The sequence below is a fragment of the Rhea pennata genome, chromosome 2, assembly GCF_028389875.1.
Source record: "Rhea pennata isolate bPtePen1 chromosome 2, bPtePen1.pri, whole genome shotgun sequence".
In the NCBI taxonomy this organism is placed as follows: Eukaryota; Metazoa; Chordata; class Aves; order Rheiformes; family Rheidae; genus Rhea; species Rhea pennata.
This window is the reverse complement of record NC_084664.1, coordinates 123,152,164-123,179,402: the sequence shown is the minus strand read 5'-3', so window position 1 is coordinate 123,179,402 and position 27,239 is coordinate 123,152,164. Positions and strand designations below refer to the sequence as shown.

At 38.5% G+C, this 27,239-nt stretch overlaps 1 protein-coding gene across 5 annotated transcripts in view; it reads right to left on the bottom strand.

Annotated features, from left to right (window-relative positions):
• STAU2 (staufen double-stranded RNA binding protein 2) overlaps nucleotides 1-27,239 on the bottom strand; it is a 170,956-nt gene that overhangs the window by 21,057 nt on the left and 122,660 nt on the right. The window lies entirely within an intron of this gene.

Below are 27,239 nucleotides of genomic sequence, written 5' to 3'. Positions count from 1 at the left end.
TACGAGACTTCATTTTTTTCACTGAAGGGGCAGCACAAAGATATTAGCCTCCTCTCAGGAATATTACCCTCTCTATGCCTCATTCACATTTTTCAACAGTTCTCCTTAGCAGTGAAAAATCAGTCACCATACCCATTTCACTGTTGCGCCTTCGGTCTGCAAGTTGCCCTGGCTGACATAATGCATGCTATAGCTAGGCATCTCAAGAGATAAGCACTACATCTAATGAATATGAAAGAAGAAAGGTTTTTGCCTCATACTTCTCATAAAAAGTAAAATGTAACTAGAGGGAAAAGTGAGACTTGAGATCAGATAGAAACTGATCTGTGATCTTCGTCATGCAAATGAGGAACTTAGTCATGCAGTTTTCTCTTTGGAGAATGCAGGAGTAAATTGAAAGCTGCACTCTCGTAATAGCTAGGTTGAATTCCTTTGTACACTTCAGTCCTGGACATTGTTTTATTACTTTGTGTTTAGATGCACAAAACTCCTTGCACCTGCGCTGCAAAGCATTGAACTCTGTATCATCTAGTAAATCTGCTAAAAAAGAAGCCAGTTTGACCAGTGAATTTATTTGGTGCGGTCACTCATTACAAAGTGGATTGAAAGCCTATTACTGAGGAAAAACACTGTAGGTTTTTATTGATGTGGGCAGGCCTCAAATGAGTGACAGAGTGAGGCCAGTTTGCTGAACACTTGAAAAATAAATTCTTTTTGAAACAAAGAAACAAAGTTTCTTTGTTCAGTTTTGACACCTTTCTTGACTTCTGTTACCCACCTCTCCTTTTCCCATTCCCAAGGAAGGTTCCATTAATCATTCCTCTAATGGAAACACTTGTGTCTGATCACTAAGCAGTGGACACAGGCATAGTCTTGGGCATGCACTGAACGAGAAGCCCAAGGGAAGCCTAGCTGAAGAGTTTGGGAAAGCAAGGATGCCTTTTTAAAATAAACTTTGGAGAGGTCAACAGGACAGCAAGGGGTCAGCACCAGGCAGCCAGTGGGTGGATGGCACAGGAGAAAGACAACAACACTTGTCATTAATTATATCTGTTGGAATGCTACACATTTTTCCCCCCAAGTGGTAGTACTCCAGACATCCAAGCACAATCTCTCCCACGTCCTACTCGACCCCAGACAGGGCACATGCCAAGAAGCTTTCTTATGCTAGAAGCCAAGAAGTAGCTAGTATGAGTGGAGGTTAAAGAATTTAAATGCGTGCCTCCACTTTGAAACGTTTTTTCTCCAGTTTAAAGCCATACCTTATATCTGCCTTCTCTATCAGTGAAATATATAGATTCTATTAGAGTTAAATATGGGTAGATTTCTGTGCTCAGCCTCAGACTAACAGAACTCTTCCTTGAAGAGGAAAAACTGCTGGGAACTGGACTGCACAGAACAAGAATGCCACTACTATTTTTTACCTCCTAAATATGATTCTGCAAGATCCTAATATCATATACCACTTACCATGTCCAGATGCATCTGATCTGCAAAGGAGTTTTCTCTCACAAACATTTTTTGTAGATGACAGAATATATTACTTGAGATGATTTCACATGCTTTTCTCCTGCAAAACTTCGAACCATCCCTATTTATAAAACTAATTATTTCATAACAAGTGGCACCTTTTATTTTAATAAAAGCTCCAAAAAGTTTTTGACGGGAGAAGAAAAAACCTGGATGAATTTATTCTCACTTATCCTGAACTCTAACACATAGTCGACGTTCTTTGTCTCTTGCCAGCTGAAGGAGGCAGCTATCTCTGGAGGATGCTTTACCCTCTCCTTAAAGCTCTGAAAGTTATACAAGATGTTTCAGTGAATTACTAAAACATCCTTAGTGACTTTTAGTGGCTTACAAGGAAATTTGGCTATTGGAACTTGAGCATGGTAGAACCTTTCAGTTTTACATCATATATTACCTGTTCACATTTTAAAAAATTCTGCCCATTTCCACAGAGTGGCCTACGATGCCTTAAAATCAGTAACGCTAGTGAGGTTCCTTTGTATAGATGAAAAAAAAAAACAGAAACAAAAACAAAAACAAGAAAAAGAATCTGGGGAGATCATCCTGGAGGAGAGGGGGGTTTCCCTGTACATTGCAGGACCCTATTTTGCACTAATGGAAGTATACTGTGATAATGACTTGAGCCAGATTGACGGGGATATTCAAGCCCTGCTAGAGAGTTCTGATTATTAAGAGGGAAAGAAATGAAAAGCCTGCACTGGAGGCATTGAACAGCACTGCACAACTCTGTGGCTTAAGGAGAAATTCCCCATGATCCAGTGAATCCTTCTAAATGAAATTCAGCTATTTAAGATTGCAATGGAAATAATACATCTTTTTGTAGAGAACAAGGAGACATTTAGAAAAAGAAGACTCCTCATGTTGGTCAAAAAACAGACCTTGACTGTGTTTTCATTGGAATGATGCATCAAACAGGGATTATTCAGACTGAGTATAACAGCTCTGTTTCAAGTTCAATTCTCTGAGTTCAAGATCCAACATGGGCCTTGAACCCACAGCTTCAGAGCCCAAATTAAGTCACTATATATTTTTGAGAGTTTTTATTTAACTTTTTCTCAGCAGTTTTCAAGCTTTCATACAGTCATAAAACATGGGCAAAAATATGCTCACTCCACAAACAGAGAAATATTGTAGAAGCAAACAAACATTGTGGTAAGACACAGTATCCACAGGAAAGTATTCATCATTCTTTATTGAGAAAAGGAAAAACTACTCAGTGCTGAAAAAGTAGGAACAGAGTAAAAGTAATCTCTTCAATGGATAAAGAACTGCAGAGTGCCCCACAGCATTCAGCACTCAGATGTCCCTTCTCCAATCACAGCACTGAACAAGAGTAAGAATAGAGACTAAATTATATGTAAAAATATGACAAGCAACCTTCCTGCCTTCTCCTCAGAAAACAACAGCAAACAAAGCAAAGAATGAGCCCAGTTGTGCTGATTTAAACCATTTGCAAAGCTGCAGTGGTGAGTTATGCACATATTAACCAAAGACCGGATACCAGGCTTCCTTTCCTCGTTTGAGAAATTCATCACATCTAGAAACCGCTTCTGCAAGAGGCACACACAGGCCTAAAGTGCAATAGAAAAAATGAACTCCAGGCAAAACTCCAAACAGAAGTTAAAAAGAGATCAGACCAAATCAACAATTTCAAAACAAAGTGCCCTCAGGTAGCAGAATTTATTCCTCAGATTTCATCTGAGACCTTATTACGAAAACAAGGTAGCACCACACCCCAGTACACATCCTTCAGTTTTGCTCCTCTCCCTCCCTGGAAATGTGTATTGATTTTACTGTTCTGTGCTACCCAGATCAGTCACCAAAGTTACAGCTTAGTGAAATTTCTGTTCTGTAGCTATAAACTACATATATTCATTAATTGATAAAGCCAGAAGGGAATCTGAGGTAGTCAAATTTACTCTCTTGCATGACGTACTGTGTTAGTCCTTTCCTTTTATGTTGACTAGAGAAATCCTACCTTGATTCATAGGATTTTTAGGCACTTCTAGCAGCTTGTTTCCACTGGTAAGCACCTTTTCTGCTCAAAACTCTTTCTCATTTGAATTTGAAACCTGCAGCTTTTTGCTATTGGTTCTTATTACATCTTTCTTGGCCAGATCAAAGAGTCCTTTAGGAATGAGCAATTTTTTATTTGAAAGAACTTTGACAGAATCATCAAGTCCGCTCCCAGGTTTTTCCTTTACAAATTAAATTAAATAAGCCCTTTCAAGCCTCTCACCAGAAGGCATTTCCCTCAACTTCCTTCAGCATACACTTTTTTGTGACTGTTTTCTGAACTTGCCTAAGTGTTTCCATATCCTTTTAAAAATGTTGACATCAGGACTAGGTGAATTCTTCCAGCATCAGCTTGACCAATGCCGCATACAAGCACATACCTTGTAATTCATACTTACTATTATCCAAGTCATTCGTGGTCAAGAACTGCAATGGGAACTCTTATTCAGTTCCTTACATGACTCCTCATCAAAATTACTTATTCCTAGGGTAAAACTCTCCATTCTGTCAGTATGACTCTGACCCCTTGCCCCTTGATGAATAATTGTGCAGTTTGCTATATCGAGATGGATTTTGTTTGAGTTGACTAGGCTACTAGATTGCATTCTATGACTTACTGTCATTTAACCTTCTGTTAATCTCAGTAAACATTACCGAGAGATGCTTTTATATTTACTTCCTGATCAGTGATGAACATATTGCATACAACCTAAGACTTACTTAAAATTAAAGCTGAATTTTGAGATGTTTATTTCAGTATAGTATAGAGAAGGAACAACCTGAGTCTAGTATATACTAGAACAAATTTCTCAGGATGACTTAGGAAAGGTTTTATACAATAAAAATAAAAGGTCAGGTTATATTTTCAGCCCTAGTCTTCAGTTTTATGTAAAACAGTGAAAGGGTTGAAATGGAGGTATTTATATGGGCCAGTAAGACACTGCAGATCAAACTACCTGATATCTGTACAGGTAAATGCACCCTCCTTTTTGAGCCTAATAGATGGCCTGCTCAAAATCAGCGGCTTCCTTACACCTCTTTGGAAGCTTAGGCTTAAGGTATGCATATGAGATGTTGCCTGTATTTTAAAGTCTTCAGCAGTCTGTATTACTCTGCTGCATTCTCAGCAGTACTAAAAAAAGATAAAAAGCAAGAGGTGCCTATTCCACAACATTGTTATAATGTGAAAATGAAAGCTGGATACAGCCAGCAATGTAAGTTATCAACCTTGAAGCTGGCAGCTTTCAGTATAACAGCACTTCATTAACACAAAATACCTTATTCTATTGAGTTGAAAGCTTTTAAAATATCCAAAGAAATCTTGCCTACAGGGTAAAAATGCAGATACTGAATTCATATTATTAAAGTAGATTACTAACAACTCTGCTCTGGCCTGCATGGGCATTTATTTACCCTATTTGGCTATAGAGTACATAAAGTACTCTGAACAGCTGAATATCCTGAATTCTACAGCATGATTCTGTAGATTGTTATGACCAACAGAGCTACGAATGCCCACTTCCTCTAAATAACACTGTGTTTCTCTAAAGGAAATAAAATATATTTGTTTAATAAATGACAGGACCCATTCCACATGAGAGAAACAAAGGCTTTCTTAAAACTTGAGTTATGCTTTACTAAACTTATGCTGCTTTTTCAAAAATAAGTTTTTATATAAAACTGATTTGTCTTTATTGCCTTGCAGTCTTAAGCATCACGCTCTGCTTCCTTCAGCATTTGAAAATCAATTATTTCAAAGAGTTAATGCTATATAAAGTTAGTAGCACAGACAGCTCTAAGAATAATTATTCAAAAATTCAAACTGTCCCAAATTATTAAAGGTAACCTTACTTAGATGTAAAAAACAATGAATATCTTACTTCTTATTCTATTAGCCTACTATTTAATCTTAATTCTAAAAATTCTTACACATATTATTTACTGCATAGTAACAGCCTGCACTATCTCAATGACAGGATATTAAATAACCTGGACTCTGTTTCCATTTAGCGTAGAAAGGAATCTAGGCCTGTTGTATCCAGAACTGGAAATAAGTTATCAGAGAAAATCAATTTTAACATTGAGAAATGTTGTGGCTTTGAAGACAAATCTAATTGTGAACTAAACTTAAAGTAAAAATAAGATACAATGTCATCTATTAATTTAAAATAGAGCATCAGAAATTAGACACATAAAAATTAAGTTCTGAAAATTCAGGTTTCTGCATCATCCTCACTCAACTGTGATGTTATTACTGGCCAAAAATATGTCTTGGTTTTGTTTCCATAGCTTAGCTAAAAGTTTATTTGTTGATATATGATCCCAGAAAAATCATTCTCTGAGTTGGGATAGGAAAACAGCTTAGACATCCAGCCCTTCCTTTGGAAAGGTTTTCTAAAGGCTCCATTGCTTTGGTCAGACTTTTGTGTCTGGGCCCATAATCTGGGAAGAGCAAAACCATGAATCCCCCCAAGTTATTACTTTATATAAAGTGACCTGTTCTCCAGCTGTGAGATCAGGATTATACCTGCCTATACTATAATTAGATCTTCCCACTGAGCTCCTGAAAGCTAAAACACTGTGGTTTTTCCATCTTATAGATATCCAATTTAAGAACAAAAAGCACCAGGTAATCCAAGAATTTAAGTGATTCTGGGATCACATTATGAGCAGAAACCTTTGGATCTTTCTAAGTTTTACATTCCATTGCCTGAAGCATTTGCTTAAATTATTTCTTGTAGAGTTCAGCACATTGGTCTACAGGATTTTAAGTTTGTAGGGAGATTCGGATACAAAGGAATAGCTTGAGAAATGAACGTCAGACAAGAGGATAGTCAGAATCCCTGTGCTTTTAACGCTCCTCCAGGACCAGACTGACAATTTCATTCCCATCAGTGACCACCAACAGAGCCTGCATCCAAACCCGTCTTTCTGCGACGCATGTGCTGAACGCCGCAGGCGTGGGCACCCCGCCTGCCTGCTCGGGGGGCTTCCTCCACCTGGCCCCGGCACTGGGATGAAAACTGTGGGGTGGAGAGAAGGGAGGCTGCTCCGCACCTACTTCTTGTCCCCATATGCAGTCGGCCTGTGTATATAACAGTCCCAGGAGCTCGAAAGTGCTTCTCAAAGGTCCTTTTGTAAATAGGGAGCTCACATGTAGATATATCCAATATCTTTTCCAAGCAGATATATCAAATGGATCAGAAAGCTGGAGTAAGGAGGTAGTAGGGGAGCACATTAGTCTAACCACGCAGATTGAAACTGACACTATTCTGAATTTTGCTCTTTTCTAGACCTGCCTGAAACAGGATATCCTGCTTTCCATGTTTCCACTCATGGAAAACCATCAAACTACATTACAAATATCCAGGCAAAGGAGCTCTGTCTTATGACAAAACCTATTCAGTTCTCTTTGTTAGTTATCAACAGTGTCCATCCTCTATTAGAACTTCTTAATTTCTTGTTAAATTTGAGGGAAACATACAAGATGTTTTATGAAAACGGGCTATGTGTTCTGCCATTTAATACTAAATCCAGTGTTCAAGGGTTTTTTGAGGAAAAAAGCACTACTTCCTTACTTTTTCTGACATATTCTTTTTTCACTAATTCTGATGAAACCTCACTACTTCTGATGAAGGGGGAAGTGGAGATGCCAACATTTGATGCTGATTCAGAGGCACCCACCACATGTTGTAAAAGCTGCTGCCTAAAAGGGATTATGTGTTCCTTCAACTATTATATGCTTAAGGAGATATGAATAAACTTCCAAATTCCAAAATGATTAAAAAAAAAGGAATTACTCCCACAGAAAAGAAAAAAATAACCAAAAAGAAAGTTGATGAAATGGAACCAATTCATGCCAAATTTTGCCAACAGTTTTTATAGGAAAAAGATGTCAGATGTCCTGGAGTTATTTATACAACCAGTCTACAAACAACAACTGTCAGTACCAGCAAAAAAAAAAAAAAAAAAAAAATGTTTCATCTGCTAACTTTTAGTCTCAGAACACTTGCAAACCTGTAGCAAAAAATAATCTCAGAAGTCTATTATGTTCAGTCGATCGTACAATGCAGAATCTGAAGACTAGTTTGTTCTGGTAGAACTTAGAGCAGCACTGAGGCTGATTAACTCCTGCTAGGGATTGTAGAGTCTGTACAGGAGCAACCTTCTTTGACCTCATCTTCCAGGTCCTAGTTCAGAGAGTGAAAAATGCCTGGAAGCAGGCCACCTCTCCATTGCCTCTTTTAGCCAGATAAGTTCTATTTACATTTTCTATATTTGGTCACTTTTCACTGGGGTTTGTTTCCTTGTCACTGTTCTCAACCATCTCCGAAATAGCTTCAGGTCACTATTCAGTTTTTTAAAGTGTAAACTACTGTCTCCTGCCTGTCTTGAGAGGTTCAGACCTCTCAAGACGACAAAAGTTAGACCCTTAACTTCACTAGTCCTTGGCAGTTATCAGAGGATTTTTTTAATCAACAAAAAAACATAGTGGCTGAAAATCTCAATGAAACAATGCAGGCATTACTGAACCAAACTATTTCATAATATATTGCAGTTCAATTTCAATATAACCTTAAGCTTTATTGCATTCTTCTTTTTAAAAGCAAACTGCCTGAGGCATACTATTTTTGACAGTCTAGAGTACATCCTCCATAAACCTAAATTCATATGGTAAGCCCTTATTCTTAAATCCAATTTTATCTTTATTTGGGGGGAATAACTAAAGATAAGGATCAGTTTCTACACTTGCCCTTAGCTGCTTCAGAAAAAGGAATGCAAACTGACAAAGCTTCTTTATTTCTAATTATTACTCTAATTACTTATCCACAGTTTGGATCATGATTGCTTCTATTTATACTGGGAGCCTAAACATTGTACTATTTCTGCATGACTGCATGTCAAACAGACACCTCAGACAACCATAAACAGCTCCCTTTAGTAATTAGAAATTCAGAGTTTTTCATTGGAAACTAGAGAAACATATTGTTTCGATAGAAGGCAACTGAACTGCAAGTAGGAATTGTGTACCTCATACACAGACACAGAGACAATTACAGGTAAAGCAAAGTCCTAAAATAAAGACTTTGGCTCACAGTATGTAGAATAAACTTTTAGAATTACAGCATATTTACGGACTTGAAATTTCTATTCAAAGTTTTTAACGTATTATGTAGTATGTAGCTATATTTCACAGACATACATTTAAAGTATTTCAGATGATCCTGTTCAGACTAAAAGGTTACTCACAATTTGCATAGAGAGAAAAAAGAAATTGTATACAGGTGGTTCTGTCTAAGTTTTGAATGGTCATAAGAAAGAGAATGAAAGTAAAATATGTGATAAGTTATAAACAAATCAATAGTTCAGGTCTTGTTATAGAGCTTTTACACACAGTACAGTTAGTAAAAGAAAGCATGCACATCATTTTATGTTAGGAAATGATGCAGTTAAGTAGAAGTGACAGTCGAGTTTCCAGCTGAAAGTAAGGGCAACTAATGGGGAGCACTGACACAAGCTGTTTTTAGCCTAAGAGCCTGACGTGCCAGTGACATGCCCTACAGCTCTGCTTCACAGTCTTCACTGAATGACAGACTGGTTTCTTTGTATATCGTAGAGCAAAGCAACAACAACAAATTGCCCAGAAGAAAGTTTGTCTACGCTAACACATTTGGACAAAAAGAAAGGCACAAATGATTTTAAAATAGCTGTACTTGATTCCTGAGGAAGTTAGCACAATGCCATCCACTTGTTAGGAGCCTGATGTGGTGAAGTGTCCAGAGCACTCCAAATCAAAGGGCTGCAATCAGCGTGGGACGCTGAGCACATTTCAAGTTGGACGCTGAATCATGCATATATCTGGTGTGCACACAACAATTCTACAGGGCATCTGGAAGACTTACAAATAATCTGCAGTTGCAGAAAAAGAAGGTTGGAGCATATGGCAAGATTTAGGAGGCAATTGCTCCTTAAGACATCAGAGAACTTTTGAGGCAACTGCAAAATATTACATAGCCAAATGCTCCAAAGCTGTTTGTAAAATATCACTATCATGCTGCAGAACTGATCCTGCTGCCCTTCTCCTTCCGCTTCAGTAACTTCCTGCTAAGAATCTGCCTGAGAATCTCTATCAGCCCCCCAGTTCTTCACATGATGGCATTTATTAAAAAATACCATCAGACAGAATACAGAACTATAGTTAGAAGATGCTGAGGTCAGTGTAACTCTTTCACATACTAGTGAGCCTGTACTTATATAATTACAATATTGTGCAGGTACACATTTGTCCAATGGTCTACACAGTCCGTCTGCTCCATTTTAGCACTTTCTGTAGTGTGAGCATGCCCATATCCGGATGTGGTATCTGCACAATTCCTTCCTTTTCTCCAGCCCCTTCCTTCCCAATTTATACTATGTCAACATTCAGCCCTGAATATACTATCATCTAATCCGAGGAGCTCCTTCGAGGACTAACTTACTGCCACTTTTGGTCAGACAGCTCCTTTATCTTACAGCGTACTCAGAGCTCAGGGTCACACCCACATTGACTGACAACGTAAAGCAAATTGCATTACTCCTTTAATCTTTGAGATTGTCACAGTGATTCACAAGGTGGCATACCGGGAGTACAGTTACATTCAGATCTTGTACTCCAAAAGCAAATGTCTCTTATGCTTTAGATAAAGAAAAACCTTTGCTAAACTCTTCTGAAGGCAACGGTTATACAGATACTTCTTTTGATGCCAATATCCACTTAAGCAGTTCTCTATTCCTTTTCTCTCCACCCCCCAGCCCCATTCCAGTCCCTGCTTACAAGCACTACTTACACTGACACCTCCCCTAACAAAAATGTCTTTACAACCATGCCCTATGAGCAACATTAGAAATGTAATTCATTAGGAAAGTTAATTCAGTTACACATGCTGACTCACAACAAGAACCGCAAGTTTACTATGGAATAGTGCAATTGTGCTATTCTCTACAGAATACCAAAGCTAGTTTGACAAGACAACTAAGTCACTCCAACATGCCATCACTGCTAAAATTAATAGTCCTATCTCTCCCATCCCATTCTGGAAATATACTCCTGCCTCCAGTCTTCCACCAGCATGGGCAAGTCCCCCAAGGTAAGCCATAAATCTATTCACATATTTTTGCAGAGTTAATTTTCTCTGAGCAAAGCCCTCTGAACTGGCTCCCCATAGGCCAGGTACCTGCACAAGGAGACTCTGGGACTATGCAGTTGAAAACAAGATGGCAAGAAAGACATGAGACTTCCCCTGGTAGCAGCTAGCAATTAAATTGGTTTAGCTTTAGTGTCAAAATGCCTCATATCTGACAACATAATGCACTACTGAAAGAAAAAGAAGTACTACCTGTCTATCACAGAATCACAGAGTAGTTGAGGCTAGAAGGGACCTCTGGAAATCATCTAGTCCAACTCCCCTCCTCAAGCAGGGTCACCTAGAGCATGTTAGACAGGGTTGCATCCAGGCAGGCCTTGAAGATCTCTAGAGAAGGAGACTCCACAACCTCTCTGGTCCAGGGCTCCGTCACTCTCACAGGGAAGAAATTCCCCCTCACGGTCAGGCAGAACTTCCTGTGCTTCAGTTTCTGCCCATGGCCTCTTGTCCTGTCACATGGGACAATTGAAAAGAGTTTGTCCCCATCCCCTTGACACCCTCCCTTCAGGTACTTGTACACACTGATAAGATCCCCCCTCAGGCTTCTCTTCCCCAGGCTGAAGAGGCCCAGCTCTCGCAGTCGTTCCTCATAGGGCAGGTGCTCCAGCCCTCCGATCATCTTTGTAGCCCTACGCTGGACTCTCTTCAGTAGCCCCACATCTCTCTTGTACTGGGAAGCCCAGGACTGGATGCAGTACTTGAAATGAGGCCTCCCCAGAGCTGAGTAGAGGAGCAAGATCACCTCCCTCGACCTGCTGGCAACAGTCTTCTTAATGCAGCCCAGGGTACCATTGGCCTTCCTGGCCACAAGGGCACATTGCTGGTCACGGTCAACTTGTTGTCCACTACCGCTCCCAGGTCCTTCTCTGCAGTGCTGCTTTCCAGCAGGCCAGCCCCAGCATGGGGCTATTCACCCCCAGGTGCAGGACCTTGCACTTGACCTTGTTGAACTTCATGAGGTTTCTCTCCACCCATTTCTCCAGCCTGTCCAGGTCTCTCTGAATGGCAGCACAGCCCTCAGGCGTATCAGCCACTCCTCCCAGCTTGGTATCATCAGCAAACTTGCTGAGGAGGCACTCTGTCCCTTTGTCACATCATGGATGAATAAGCTGAATAAGATGGGACCCAGTACAGACCTGTGGGGGACACCACTAGCTGCTAGCTACAGGTCTCCAACTAGACTCTGTGTCATTGATCACAGCTCTCTGAGCTCTGCCTTTCAGCCAGTTCTCAATGCACCTCACTGTCCACTCATCTAGTCCACATTTCCTGAGCTTGCCTAGGAAGATGTTATGCGAGACAGTGTTGAAAGCCTGGCTGAAGTCAAGGTAGACAACATCCAATGCTTTTCCCTCATCTATCAATACTTCAATGAATATAAAAAGGTAGCAAGGTTCACTCTCTTGACTTAATTTGGTGGCATGTGTTGGAATTAGGCAAAGAAAATGGATTAATTTCTGCTGAGCTAATAATTTTAAGAGAATAACAAGTATGGTTCGTTACCTCCACTAGGTGTAGGGGAGGTGAAGGTAGCTTTTTGCCTAAAGGCTTAACTAAATAGAGAATTTTGCAGGAAAGTGCTTCAAATAGTCAAGCTTGACTGGAAACATCAGACTAAAGTTTATATCTTAGCTGTCCTTTTAACTAACAAGGGAGACATATTCTATGGAAATTATACATATTGGATTAATTCTGTTTTTGTTTTTGTCATGTGTAGGGATTCATATTTGATAGCATGTTATAACTTCTTTGGTCTCTTACTGCAAGGTTTTAAGGACCTAGTAGTAGCCTAGTAGTATAAGGATCTAGTAAAAAGGTGTTTCTGAAATTTAACTTTTCTCAAGTTGGTGGTTTGACAACTCAGAGACTTTCGTCATAATGTCAGCTTAAAGTAAGAGGGGTTGTTTTGGCATCTTTCTTAGTCTGAGATTTCCCACTTCTTAAAAGTGCCTAAGCACTAAGTTAGAGAAGCTAGGCTGAATAGGTGAGGAATGTCTTGTAATAAAATATTATGGTGGCTGGAAGTATGCTCTTCTACTCTGGACATGGATACAGGAACAGCCACAAAAGAGAATTAGAGTAGATGATTGAAAAAAAAAAGGGTTTTATGCCCTTAGGTTATTTCTCTCATCTTATCCATATTACAGCCTCAGCTGGGAGTATGCTCTACGCTGCTGCTGATGCTGTGCTACTGTGTGGAAAAGGCCTCGAGATTCCCAGAAAGAGAGGGAACAGGTGCCTGACTCTATAGGTGCCAGCTGGAAGAAGAAAGACCTAGATTTAATTTTCTACTATTAAGATTTGTTGGGTATTTTATTCAAAGATTTTTTTGCTGCAAAATACAGAAACAGTCTTAGGTAATATTAAGGCACAACAATAAGTATTTGGAAGTAAGCTATCTTTAATATAACAGGAGCCTAAACATTTATAAGTTGAGGTACAGAGCGGTAACTCAGAATCTTATATTTAACCAGAATATAGGTGCATAAGTAGCACTTATTTTTAAATAGTTACATCTTTGTCTGTTGCTTTAAAGAACTACATAAAGTCAAAAGATCTGGTGAATTTAGTCCTAATCTTTGACTGCACAGAACACAATGGGAACTCAGGCCATCAGTCAGTAACTTTCTATATATCTATGCATGTGCTGCAACAAGCTTAATGGATATAACATGAGAGGTTCATCAAGAGCTTGAAAAGATCTGATCATGATAGGAGGAATAATCCATATAGCTTTTAGAGTCTGTGTATAGGTTTATCCCACACTGGCTACCCCAACTGGTAGCCTACAGTGGACTGGAGTTCTGTGTTTCTTCACTAGTCACTGTATGTTTCCTTTGAACAAGGTTCAGGCCAGTTTTTATTTTTAATTCTTCTAATGAAAGATTTTGGACTAAACTACTGCCATTAGAACTGCACTGAAACTGTGACTTCTCTGTTGTGGAATCCAGCCTTCAAAGTTTAGGCGGTAATTCCAGCTTTGCTTTCTTATTTGGTATTGCTTATTCACCTGTTACCAGCCCCACAATGTTTTCATTCAACAGAGAAAAATTTGCTTGATTCCTACCTCTCAACAAACAGAAATTAACTGACTTACTTGCAACCATGCATGAAGACATTAGACCCAGCTGCTGTATGTCTACAGCAGGCCTCAAGTTAAGATAAAAGCAGCATACAGTGCCAAGTAAATTGACCTAACCAGCAGTTTTCTCTGGAAAGTATACTGTAATATACCTCTTCTAATTTTCTTGCGTCAGCACTAAAGATAACATTAGATATTTGCTTCACATCATTTACAAGAAAAAAAAACTTGCATGGGAAAGTATCAACAAGCCAAAGTGGTAAGAGAAAGGACTGATGAAATGCAAGTTTACAGGAAGGACTCTGAGACAAAAATAGTGGAAGGCATTAAATCCTTTTCTTTGGCATTGACTTTCTCCAGGGCTATGCCACACAGTAACGTTCAAGCTTAGAGACAGTAGTGTGTACAAAGCAGCTCGCGACAGGGTCTTAGCAGCTTTACGCATATGATTTATTCTGCCAGGGCATTTACACAGGGTGTTGATTTCCCAGAGATGGCAGCGGGCTGCTTCTCCCTGCAAGCGCGGCAGCGGCAGCGGAGCGGCTTCGTGTGCTGCTGGCGTGCCTCACCCCCGACCTCGAGGCCCTGCGTGTTCGCTGCCGCTGAGGTTGCCGGCAGAGAGCACTAATTACGCTAGCACTGACAGCTGTCTCCTGAGATTGACACTTGCATCTTACTTCCCAGAGGCCTCCTGCAGATGTCCAATTGGAACAGCTTGCAGTCACCCATGCCCTGGGCCGGATTCACACAGGTGACCTACAAGTGAAATATTTTCCCCTGCTAACCCCTAGTTGCCACCAGGGCTCTCTCTAACAACATCAGATGTCACTATGTCAAAAACTTAAGGGTTTGAGCTGAAAATTAATTTTGGTTTCCTAATAATTACTTATATCAAAGAACAAGACGACGGAACCGGTGACCTGTTCTTTACCTTTAGTTTTCTTTGAGTCCTCTGTTCCCCTGGACAGCAATAGCCATGGGAATCACAGTCCTGCAGGGCCTGGCAGCGCCAGCGCCCAGCAAATCTGCTGTCTCACTTTGCTTGTGGTTACGCTTTAGCGACCAAAGATCAGCCGGAAAGCCAAGCATTGAGCCGCCCAGGAGACCAGAGGACACTCCAGCTCTCCACTTCGATAATGCGACAGGCGAAACCTGTCTGCTGAATATGCTCTGGAGGTGGTATCACCAGTTGGGACTTCTTAACCATCACTTGCAAGTCCAAAAACCAAAACAAAATATGAGCTTGAAACTGTGTTAATATTTAGATATCCACAGCCCAGCTGACATATCAAGCCATGTACTTGCTCCCTTTGCCAATATAATTATAAGGATCTAGATACTTGGAATTACCTATGAGAGAGAAATGTTAATGAATTCAATACGGCACTTTTATGTTGCTTATTTTATATGAGTACTCAAATACATATGTTTAAAAAACATAAATGTATTCATTCTTTGAGGAGACAAAATATGGCTATTGTCCCACTGCTGAAAAAAAAAAACAGCTCATGTGGCAAATTTTAGCTATACAAATAGAAAAAGTATATCTTTTTCTAAAAAGAGACTTTCAAAGATTCTTAGGAAAATTAGTTATGCTTTAAAGCCAAATATTTCATAAAAAGAACTTGGAAACAAAACACTGGTATTCTTTCTTGGATTACTCTCAAACAGAGGCTTCTGACTATAATTGTATGCAACACTTTCATGATATGGACAATTGCCTTGGGACTGAGAAATCAATTCTGTAAAGCACTAAAAATGCTGAAGATCAGCACTTTGCAGGAGACTGCTGATACTCTGTGTGGGACCAGTTAGTTGCTAAGCAGAGAAACCCAAACTAACTTGGTGCTACTGATGTATTTCGAATGTTAAACAAGATCTGTGGATCTGAATACTACTTTAATAAATAATTGTTCTTCTAAGCATATACAGAGAAATTCTATTAAGTTCCTCCTACATCAGACCAATATCTGTAAGTATACAGAAGTTCTTCAAGAAAAACTTTGAATTTACTCTATAGGTCAAGGTATATATGCCATACAAAACTGTTTTACTGAAGACAGTTACATTTATTGTTTGGAGGCTGATTCATCAGTCTGATAGAGAAAATTTCTAGAAAAAAATTATTTAGATAGGTGTATACCGCTGAGGATCTACGGGTAAATAATCTATTTGATAAGGCATGTATGTACTGTAAACTGCATCCATTTTTCTATAGCTTAATTTTTTTAATCACAAAGAATAATTTAATTACCAGTTTTTCCTATCCAATTGCAAAACTTCTGCAACGAAAGCTATACTTACATATTAAAACAGTGTTCCTTCTCAGATGAACAAAGATGTCAGAATACTGACCAAAACTTTATGGTGAAGACTTAAAAAAGGATTAGCAAGAGTAGTTGTGTCATTGCTGGTTGCATTTAAAACATCTGCCCATGAGCTGATTTTCAGAAAATGCTTGTCCAGTTCCTTTGAAAAATCAGTTTCTCTGACATGCTTTTTTTTTTTTTTTTTAATTGAAGCATATATAATCACTATTCACTTGAAAATCTGTTCTCTCTTCTGCTAACACTTTTGGATAACTACATTCTTTACACTCCTAACTATCAGTAGTGAAATAGTGAAGAGAGAGTTTCTAAAAGTGAATCTTGTCAGCAAATAAATCATTGGTATGTCACTTAAATAGCTTCAGTCTTGGCATGCTAAATTTTCATGCTCTGATAAGGTTTTGATATGATCCTTTAATTACTCTTGCAAAGAACACAAATAATTAAATCATAAAGTACTCCATTTTCTTGGTATTGTTCCCAGTCAAAGACAATACGACTATATGCAAAACATCACTATTGCTATTAAAACGTAAATAAAGCAGTAAAATCCTGATAAAGACAAAGAGAGTAAATCATTACAATGTATGAACTCTGCAAAAACTAAAAGTGGCCAGCTTCATCAGCTCCTGGAAATGGGGAATAATAAAGACTGCATAGAAATGCCTATGTAAAGGCTAAGGAGCTAAGCAGTTTTCCTTACAGAGTTTCACAAGCCCTTTTACATGGCAGGATACGCTTTGTGTGGTGTGGGAGGGAAAGGGGTCTGAAAGCTTTATGAATTATTCAATAAATCCAGGAGTATTACAGAGAATGTGTCCCAGAACATTGTGTCCCTGGCTCAGAGCCTCTGCTTAGCAGCACAGATTAAAGGAAAACATATTCTGATGCCCTATAGCTGATGCCTACTGGTGATTATTATCTTTGCGCAGGTATCCAGCACCAACTTGCTTTCTTCCAGTATGTGCTGAGGTAGGCGGCAGAAAAGCAGTTTTCTCTGCCTTCTTTGTCTTTTGCCATTTCCACGCTACTCTCCTTGGATTCATGAATTAGGCGGAAAAAGTAAACACTCGAGGCCACAAACTGCTTTCTTTCTGCTTGTACGTGGGATATACACACGGAAAATTCTGGCTTACAAGCCCCTTATCTGTTGCTCTGAAATAGCTGTATCAATTCTGAACAGGGACCATGGCTTCAGAAACAGATATAAACGCTTAGTGTGTTGTAGCAGCCAACTCTGTGCAGCTCCCTTTTCAGCATATGACCTTAACTGAATTACTTTTCTGATGTAACTAACTCTATCTGTTGTTATAATATCTATCTGCTGCCAAGACAGCCTGTGGGATAGAACTGAGAACCTAGGCTAGCAACCTCATGTATAAGTGCAGCCTATTTCATAGAGCTCCAAGTGCTTGCTTAGACATTGGCCATAAAACTGGAAAACTGAAGCCTGAAAAACTTTAGAGGCATTGTCTATGAAATTGTCTATGCAACCTTAGTATGGCCTTTTACATATATGCAGTATGATAAAAACCTCTAAATAAATGCTCGTGCCATTCCTGCCTCATTCCATTCACAAGATACACATACACAAAAAAGCCATTCTTTTCCAAACTTCTTCCACCACAAACCTAAAGTTTCATGATAAAGAAAGTGGCCAGTGGTAAGCATGTTTTTTTTTTGTGTAAGGGAAAGTAGTAGAGCCTGCTAAACAGAGCACTCTACCAGGATTTATACTTCTAGGTTTGCCACTGGCATGGTGACTGACTTTCAGAAAGATGTTGAGCCTCCTCGTGCCTCATGTCCCTAGCAGTAACATAAGCAGAAGGATACCAACTGTCCTGGTGAAGTACTTGAGATACATCAATGAGAAGTGCAGTGCAATGAGCAGGTCTCCCTTTCGAGAGACTGAGTTACGCACTCCATACAACCCTCCCTTGTCAGTGGAAAGGTTGAAGAAACTCCACACCTTTCAGCTTAAACTAATCGAAACATTCTTAGTCTTTGGATTGCACCTGGAACTATTTATTACCAAGATCTGATCTTGTGATGGGATTAGTTCAGCCTCAGTGTTACAGTAACTCCACTGTGGTTTCGCTCTTGTAACAGGGAATAAAAACACATACTTCTGGAGTTATGTTTCATATTAGATGGTGAGCATATTTGTATGAGCCCTCATTTTCCCATTCAGCTTCAGAGGATACCCTTACAGAGTTTTGCATGGTTATTTTCTACTTCTGCTTTGGACCAAGCTTTCCCCAGGGTACACTTCTAATTCATGGTCTTCTACATTCTTATTACCCTTTTGACCCAAATGATTAGCCAAAGTTTGAGGCCCTGAGGGCTGTTTCTATTAGGGGAGAAAATGATGAAGTCAAGCTTCTTTTACACAAATCATGTTAAAAAAAACACCCCTAAAGTTTCCCCTCCCCAATTTCACTCCTTCTGTTTCCTTGAATACAGGAGATAGATACATAACAACAATAAAAAAATCTCTGCCACCACTTCTCAAAGCCTTTTCAGACAGCACTCAGACCTTTTTCCTTTAGTGGGATTGTCATAGAGTTTATTTAATTCATTTTTTTACTTTCTGTTCCTCCTTTGAGTCTTTTGCTATGCTTTTTCCCCACTTTATCAGGTTTTCTCTTTCTTTTTGTCATTCTCTTCCAGATACACCCAATTTCCATCGAGCTTATTTTAATATCCAGTCTTACCCTTCTTCCACCTAGCTGAAACTCCTAAGTGTCTCCACATACGCTTTTGTTTCAGGAGGTGAAATGTGCCTGAGGTTAGGGTGGAGGCTGCTGTTGTTTGAACTGCTACTAAAATGAGCTTACCTGTTCCTTAAAGGAAGGAGGTAACACTGGTCAAGTTCCCCGGTATTTCACCCAAACCTGCATGCCAAAAGTTTGCACTTCTGGAAAGCTGTGGCGATCCTCCTGGTTTGCCTACAGACCTCTTTCAGCTGGCTTCAAAGTCTGTAGCCGAAGGAAGGTTTATGCTGGCGATGGCCACGGTGTCCCTCAAAGCGGCAGTGCTGGCCTCCCCCATCCCGGATCTGGTTCACTACTTGCAGTATGAACAGCTGCAGCAGCTCAAAGGGAAGAGTGGTAGAGGGTCAGGAGCGAGAAGCCAAGGGTGGAGGAAGGCAGCACTGCGCTTCTGGCATCCGTGTCGGCACACCTGGCAGAGAGTACTCATCAAACCAGGGTCCCCACCACTGAAATCTGCCCGAGCTTCATGCGGGTAAATATGCCTGCGAAGCAGACGCCGGTAGCTGTTAGCTCTAACTGGAGCATATGGTTATAGAGTATATGGGGAAGCTGTGAATTTTTAAATTATGACAGTTACATAGAGTAGCATAAAGGGCTCAACACTTTCCACCAGACATGTTTTAAATATCGACCCAAATGAACCAGAGAATATGATAGGAAACACACTCAGAATAAATTCTACCTTGATCCTGCACTCACATAAGGGTTTTCTGGTGTTTCATAGCCTTAATATTTGGAAACCTTAAAAATTTAAGAATGTAGTAATCTTTAAAAGACCCTTATGAGGGAGAAGTACATTTTAAAGGTAGAGAAGGAGACTTGCCCAACGTTAACAATTACATTTGTGGCAAAGCACACTTGTGCCCATAGCTCCATCTCCTCGGCTGTCGGACCACAGACAGCGTTTTCCTCACGATGGGAGTTGAACTATTATCTTCAAAGGCGAAAACTCAGTGTGAGTAAGCTGTGAAAATAGCTGGAAAGTACATCAGAGAATGCACTGCCATAATTTCCTCGTGCAGATGGACATTTTCAAATAAATCTAAGGGCTCAGTTCTTGAGGCAATATGTACGAGGCTCTATAAACTACTACAGTAGTTGTGCTATACTTATAACCTCAATCTGTAACACAAATATTAAAGCTGGAAAAGCGTGCATAAAATCTATATTACCACATTAATCTCGAAAGGACATTTGGCTAATATAAAATTCAGCATCATCTTCATTGATGGTTCAGGGAAATAAAGTTGTAATAAATTGCTGCAAGGCAAAGTATTAATGATTGAATGAGGCTATGCAATTAAGATGTAACTTTTTAAATCACCTTTGAGGTTAAACGTAGAAGAATTACGAGTAAAAGGGCAATTAAACGCCAGAATTTTCAATCTCAGATCTCCTCATCAAAGATTCTGTTACCTAAACTGTTTTTCACTATTTCAGAGGAAGAGTTGGGTGTAACAATATTTCATCCCCCACAAGAGGAAGTAAAGAATACTCTTTCAAACAAAAGCATTACCAAGCTATCAAAATCTTTACAAAGAAAAATAAACTAATCAAGATTGATCTACTAGGGCTCTCAAGTTCCCAAATTCCTAAATGTTAACACTAGGTTAGAAAAGGGGAAAGAAGTGTAAAATGCAGCCACTATCATCTTCATATCACAACCTCCAGTGATATATCTTAATGAAACGTAAGTTGCGTGAGCAGCATACTTGATGTTTATATAATCTGTAACTATTTAAACAGTTTTAAATGCTGTCTTTAAAAATAATTTCCTTCTGAAATCCTTAAGATTTATTTTTGATAAGAAATATGGATCTACTTTGCTCTGATCCTGCAGACACTTATGCCTATGACTAACTTAAGTATATATAATGTCTCTGTTGAGTAAAGACATCCAAATCTAAGTGTTTCCAAGATTGAAAAGCCAATTTAAGCTTTCTTTAAAAAATACATAAGAAGTCTGTTATTTACTGACTGAAAAATTAAACTAGTTGCAAACTACAGTTGTGTGAGAAAATGGAAATTATAAAAACATCTGCATAACATATAAAACACTAGCATTTTTCTGCATTTCCTTTCTTTTTCCAAGTGACAATGATAGTATAGTGATATAAATCAATAATAGAATTGTATATTTTCATAGCAGAGTCCACCCCAGAGTTTTCAAGGTACTTTAAGTAGTAGCACTTGAATAACCTGCCCTGCTCTGTGAGGTTTTATGCTTCTATTACTAGTAGGAAGATGGACAAAAAAGGAATATACGGAAACAGGCTTCTCGCTAACATAACACTGCCAAGATTAGGAATAGCACAAAGATCATCCTATTTCTATTACTGAGCTTTAGAATTTAGACTACTCTATCTGCATCGTATAAATAAATAAAGAACACATGCTGTTTTCCCTTGGGGATAACTAAGACAGAAAAGAAAGAAGCACATTTGACAGCTGCTAGTCACATCACTTACTTACTGTTTGTCTCGAAAACCCTTAGAAGGCATCTCTCTACACCAAAATAACTAAATAATTCCAAAATTCACACCAGTTCATTGCAATAGCTCAGAGCTTTCAAAGTAGGAAAGCGCTACTTTGCTCTAACTTTAACTCACTGCTCATAACCCTCCCGTAAAGGAACACACAATTAAAAGCGTTCACTTAAGATAGGTAAGAGAAAACTCTTTTTCTTACTGATTAAAGTTAAACCAAAACCGGGCATTACTAGTTCATAGTAACACCCAAAGAGATTTACACCAAAATCACTTCTATATAAAAATTTAATTCCAGAGCGAACAAAAGCAAGCCCAGCGTTATAAAGACAGATGAGAAAGAAATATGTTCTTCTGTGGTGCTTTTTACCTGGTGTCAAATGGACTTCTTTATCTTTCTTTCCTTTTTACCATTAACCCTTTGGTGACTTGGAGGTGTACTGTACAAGTTTAATTGTACACCAGTTTAAACAAGGAATGGTACTTACTGCTGTCATTTGCACAGCCACCAGAGTAAAATCCAGTTCTCTGCTTTTCAGAAAACTTGCAAGCACCTTCACAGAATTGTTTAAAATGCCAGCTTAACATTTCTGAGATACATACGCAGCCTTCCTGACACATGGAAAAGAGTGCAAATTACTTGAGTGTTCAGCACCATAAAACACAGTCACTGATATAAAAGCTGAAAATGTGCATACCAGCTTTTTATTGTGCATTTACAGCCCAATTCAAGTTTATGAATAAAATTTCATTAGAAGTTGAAATAATATTATTACATATCAGATATGCTGGTATTATGTTAACATTAAACTGAGAAACAAAATCAACAACGTTTTTACTTGCTGTACGCAACGGAACTTCTTTCCATACATCTGTAATTTTTAAAAATTCCTCCTCCTTCTACAACAACCTTTTGCTAATTTTCTTCAATTTTCTGCTCCACTAACTTAAAAGTCATTTCCTAAAGAAAACAGATGACAGACAACTTGAGTGACTGATTATATTGTGCCATCACTTTGTTTTTCTCTGAGGCCTTGGTTTAAGAGGATGGATGTTAGTGTAAATGACAGAAAGGGGAGCTTCGCATAGGATTTCACTTCTGTTCAAAGACAAGCTAATGCAACCTCACTGAGGTGCAATCAACTTGACAAATGGATGCTGTGCAGCCCTGTGCCTCCCACTGAAACCCGAGAGTCTGATTTACACAATATTCTCCCTGTAAACTGAAGGAAGACCAAATTCCAATCGGACTTAACGCTGCTCAGCTGTATAATGGGTTGATCTGATAATTCTTCCCATATAATGAAATCTGATAATAGTGGGAAAAAATACATCAGAGAGAATGGAATACATTAATGAACTTGTAAAAATACACTTAAGTCTTAACAGATTTAATAAACAGAAAAGAAACAGCTCATACCAGGAGCCTTTATATGTGGTCAGCAGTTCTCAGGTTTAACAGTGAAGCTGACTGAAAATACAGTTTCTATTTACAATTGACTACATTCACCACACCTTTTTTCAGATGGTCAAGAAAAGAAAAAAAAAAAGTATTTCAATATCAAAGTAAGCTTTGTAATATGTTTACATGTCTTGCCTTGTTCTGTTTCCCCTTCAAACTAAACTAGCTATGATACAAGCTGTTTTCTCAGGGAAATGTGAGTCAGATAGAAATATTTTCCTACCCGAGAATCAGTGTTTCATTTACTAACTGAACTCGTAAATAGGAAATGTAAGAATATGCTTGTAGCCTTTTAAGATTTTTAGAATTCAAAAATGAAGACAATTCCATTTCAAAGCACTTCTTTTACAGGTTTCGCAGTTGGCACAAAAATTAACTGGATGGTTACACTGTAAAAATGAGACAGAAATGTCTACTAAAATCAGTACTTCTCGCGTATCATAACAAACTATTCAGCTTGTCACTGCTCTCTACAAATAAACTTTTTGCCTTAGGATTACAATTACAATCAGAAGCTGTTCTCACACACACACGGGTTGAGTAGTGCAGCATTTTTATTTACTTTGCTGTTGTCACAAATAAAAGCAAAAAAAAAAACTTATACAAACATTTCATGCTGAAGTGAATGGATTTCAACAGCTGCTGATTTGGTGACATCGCGAACCCCAGCGGAGATGTCCTGCTGCATTAACGTCTTGGAAATGTTAAAAAGAAACTTCAAACAGCCCTTGTTTAGCAGGCGGTCGAAGCGCTCGCTCTGTGGGGATCATGTGAAGACTAGCAGAGCAGTCACTCAGTCATGAATCAGACTTGTCAATAGTTGCCTAGTTTCTCAACAGGTGTCTCAATCACACCCCATAAGCCTTTCCCCCACCGGCTTCTCATTTAACAGGCATCGCTATCTGCCCAACACCCTGTTTCTGCTAAGAGGACACTTACGTATTGATTTTGGTTTTAATAACCAATTCCCTTCCAGAGCCGTTACTGAATTTTACACTCGCCTATAAACTCGCCTCTTGCCTGTTTGAGCTAGCACGGAAAGTATGAGAATTGCAGCCCAGGAGTCAGGAAGCACTTAATCCATTACTATTGCTGCTGCTAAGCGCAGCAAACACCTACCCTGCCTCTTCTGTTTGGTCAGATAACTCTGAAATGCTTTCGGACTGAGATACACGTGGTGAATCACTGCGTAGGAATCACCTGGTCCCAGAACAGAAAAAGGCATCGCCGATGTAACTGCTCTAAACAAAAACGTAGGGAAATGATTCATGTGAATTGAAATTAGACAAAATAATGTCTAAAGAAAAATCCAGAAGGCCATTTGGAAAAGTAATTCTCTTCTTGCCATCTTTCAGTCATGAGTTTTTAACAACTTTTTTGCAAATTATGCTAATTACATTAAGTTTTGAAAACCTGATTTATTTTATATGTGGCTCATACATATATGAAACTACATAAGCAAATTACGTCCTATGGGTCATGGCTGTTGGAATCCTGAGGAAATACAACTATTCATACATTTTAAATTACATACAGTTTTTATCCTATAAGAACGTGTTTATCTGTATGCTTATAGCTGCACTCTTTGAGCTACATCAGTATTAAGCACTACAGTAAAAAAAAACCACCAACAACAACAACAAAAAAAAGAAAAGCAGTTAGGTAATTTCTCTTGGATTTTCTGTTAAATAGCACCAAGTCAGTAAATATACTGCAATACTTACTGAGTACTTACAGATTACAGCATTTTTAATGTAAATTAGAACCAAATCTATGTCATCAACACTCCAAGCTTCCTGTTGTTGCTTATCTTTCAGAATTTTCCTATGCATTCACAAAATACTAATGGCCTGAAGTAATCTTTTGTATTTTCAGGCCAATCTCTTCCTGTATCAGTAAAACAAATATGTTTGTAAAGTAATGTGGGCAGGTTAGTAGTGGCATGTTTCACTTCTACAGTAACAGCTTCTTAAGAACTGTAGCTTCTGCGTGCCTCACAAGTTAAACATAAAAAGAGATTTACCAAAAAATATATCAGATTTATGCAATGTTTTGAGATCATAAGTCCCCCTGTATCAGACTTTATAAACAAGTTCCCTAAGGAAGTCAAGCTCTCCAAACATAGCATACAATTCAATAATTTCCAAATACCTTTGAAATTCATGTCAAATGAAGTTAGAAAGTAAAACCGGTGCAGTTTGATCATTCCAGCTGTACGTCAAAATTCTTCCACATTATTGGATAACATGAAAGTGCAGCATCAGTTCCTGTCACCCTCAATTTAAAAACTTTTCATGTACTACCTCTGCGCATGGAGTTGTTTAAATACTATCTTTAACATCAGTAAACTGCATGTACCACCTGCACTGTGACTTAAATTACTGAAACATAACACTACACAATTGAAGAGATCATCTCAGATTTCAGCAGAAAAAAACATTGTATTAAAGAAATTTATATCAAAAGAAAATATGTAACTTGATTGCATATCATTTGATGTATACACAGATTATTAATTTATATGGGATATACTAAAGTGACAAGTTGTTATAAGTATGTCGATAGATACATACAACCCAGGCCAGATCTTGAAAATCGCTATAGAACTAAATGACTTCATGTAGAAGTAATCTCAATGAATTAATTTGAACTATATGCATAAGCCCTTTGGAATTACTTGTATAAGCAATTTAGTAATTTGAATAAGAACATGGCTAATATACATACATTGTTTCCCCCTGTTTTACAGAGAGTATTTGAATATATTTTTTTTACTTTAAGGTAATTTGTAGGAATTTTGTTTCTACTTATAGCCGTAATATTATTTTATTCAACATTCAATAATATTTTATTCAACAGTATTTTGATATAACTAGATTAATCAAGTGTGTCAGATTACTCGGATGTATATCACTTCCTGTGCATTTGTGGACAGAAGACTTGCATTTTTAAGATCTATTTTCATTGAACCTTTTGACACTATGTAAGGCTATTATGCAGAGAATATCCCACAGAATTATGTAGAGAACATAAATACATCCTCATCCAATGCACCTTTTAATGACATTTAGTTATGAAACTCCCTGGGCACTGACTTGATTGATTCTGCATGGGAGCCCAGCCCCATACTGATCACATTCATCCGAAGAAATCCCTAATCATACCAGCATATTCAAATTTTTAACTTTACTTCTATTACTCAAGGAATGTACCTTATGAAATAATGAAATGTAGGGTAAACTCAATCTTGTATCCTAAATGTAAAGATTTTCTAGTTTCAACACAGGTAATATGCTCTTGCTATAGTCTGTGCTCTCTCCCCAACAAAGAGTAAGAGTTAACAGAAAGATGACAGTTATTTTAGAGCAACCTCCTAATGTTGACACATTATCATTGTAGAAACAGAGCTTTCAACAGGTGATCTATAATGATGCAAGTTCTATCTCATCCTGATGCAGCTCATGTATTCCAAAAAAGACAAAGAAAAAATTGGACTAGCCTACACTAACAGAAGTAATGGAATGGCTACAACATCAAACAAGAACACGAGACACACAATCAAAATAGTATCAAGAAATGGGAAACTGTTATTACTAGTAAAAATGGGCACTGATATTCTACAATTTGACCATGTCTAGCTGTAATCTCCAGAGTTTAAGGATATCGATAGATTAGACAGTTCTGAAAAAGAGTTAGAAGAATAAACTGAGTCTGTAAAATCTTCCTTGTATTTTGAGACTAAAGAAGCTCCAGCTATTCTTTTCACCAGAGAAGGTGAAGAGGAAACCAACAATGATTTGCCAGTACTTATAATGAGAAATATCTGCAGAGAGATATGTCTTGGAAGGTAATAGAGACAAAACAAGATCTTGTAAAAGGCAGAGGAAGCTCAGACAAGAGGAAAAAATGCGCGCAACTACTCTCGGAGAACAATACGACAGGAGTGATCTTGAGCCATCCTCTTCTCCTGCCAGACACGGACCATAATGGCAACTTTGACTGCAAACTCTGAAGCATTGACTTTGGTATATTTCTGGCATTAATGTACAAAACCAGTGTGCTTGTGCTGTCGATTTCAAGACCTGAAAGGACTTAGTTCTGACTTCTTTGCATCAGAGAGACCGGAGCATGTCACCTAGCTATACCATTCCTGGCTGGTAATTTAGTTCACTTGGCTTCTGTCTTCTCCTTGAACCAGAAAATGTGAAGAGAAGCCCAGAAGTACATACCAGATACACTGAAAGCTTGTCCCACATAATAAAGACCATCAGCGCCAAAAATGCGCCGCTGTGCAAACCGTCAGCCAAATAACAGGCTCTAATGCTCAGGGCTGCCTGCTGCTCTTTCAGTTGTGAAAAGATTTGCTGTCCAAATCAAG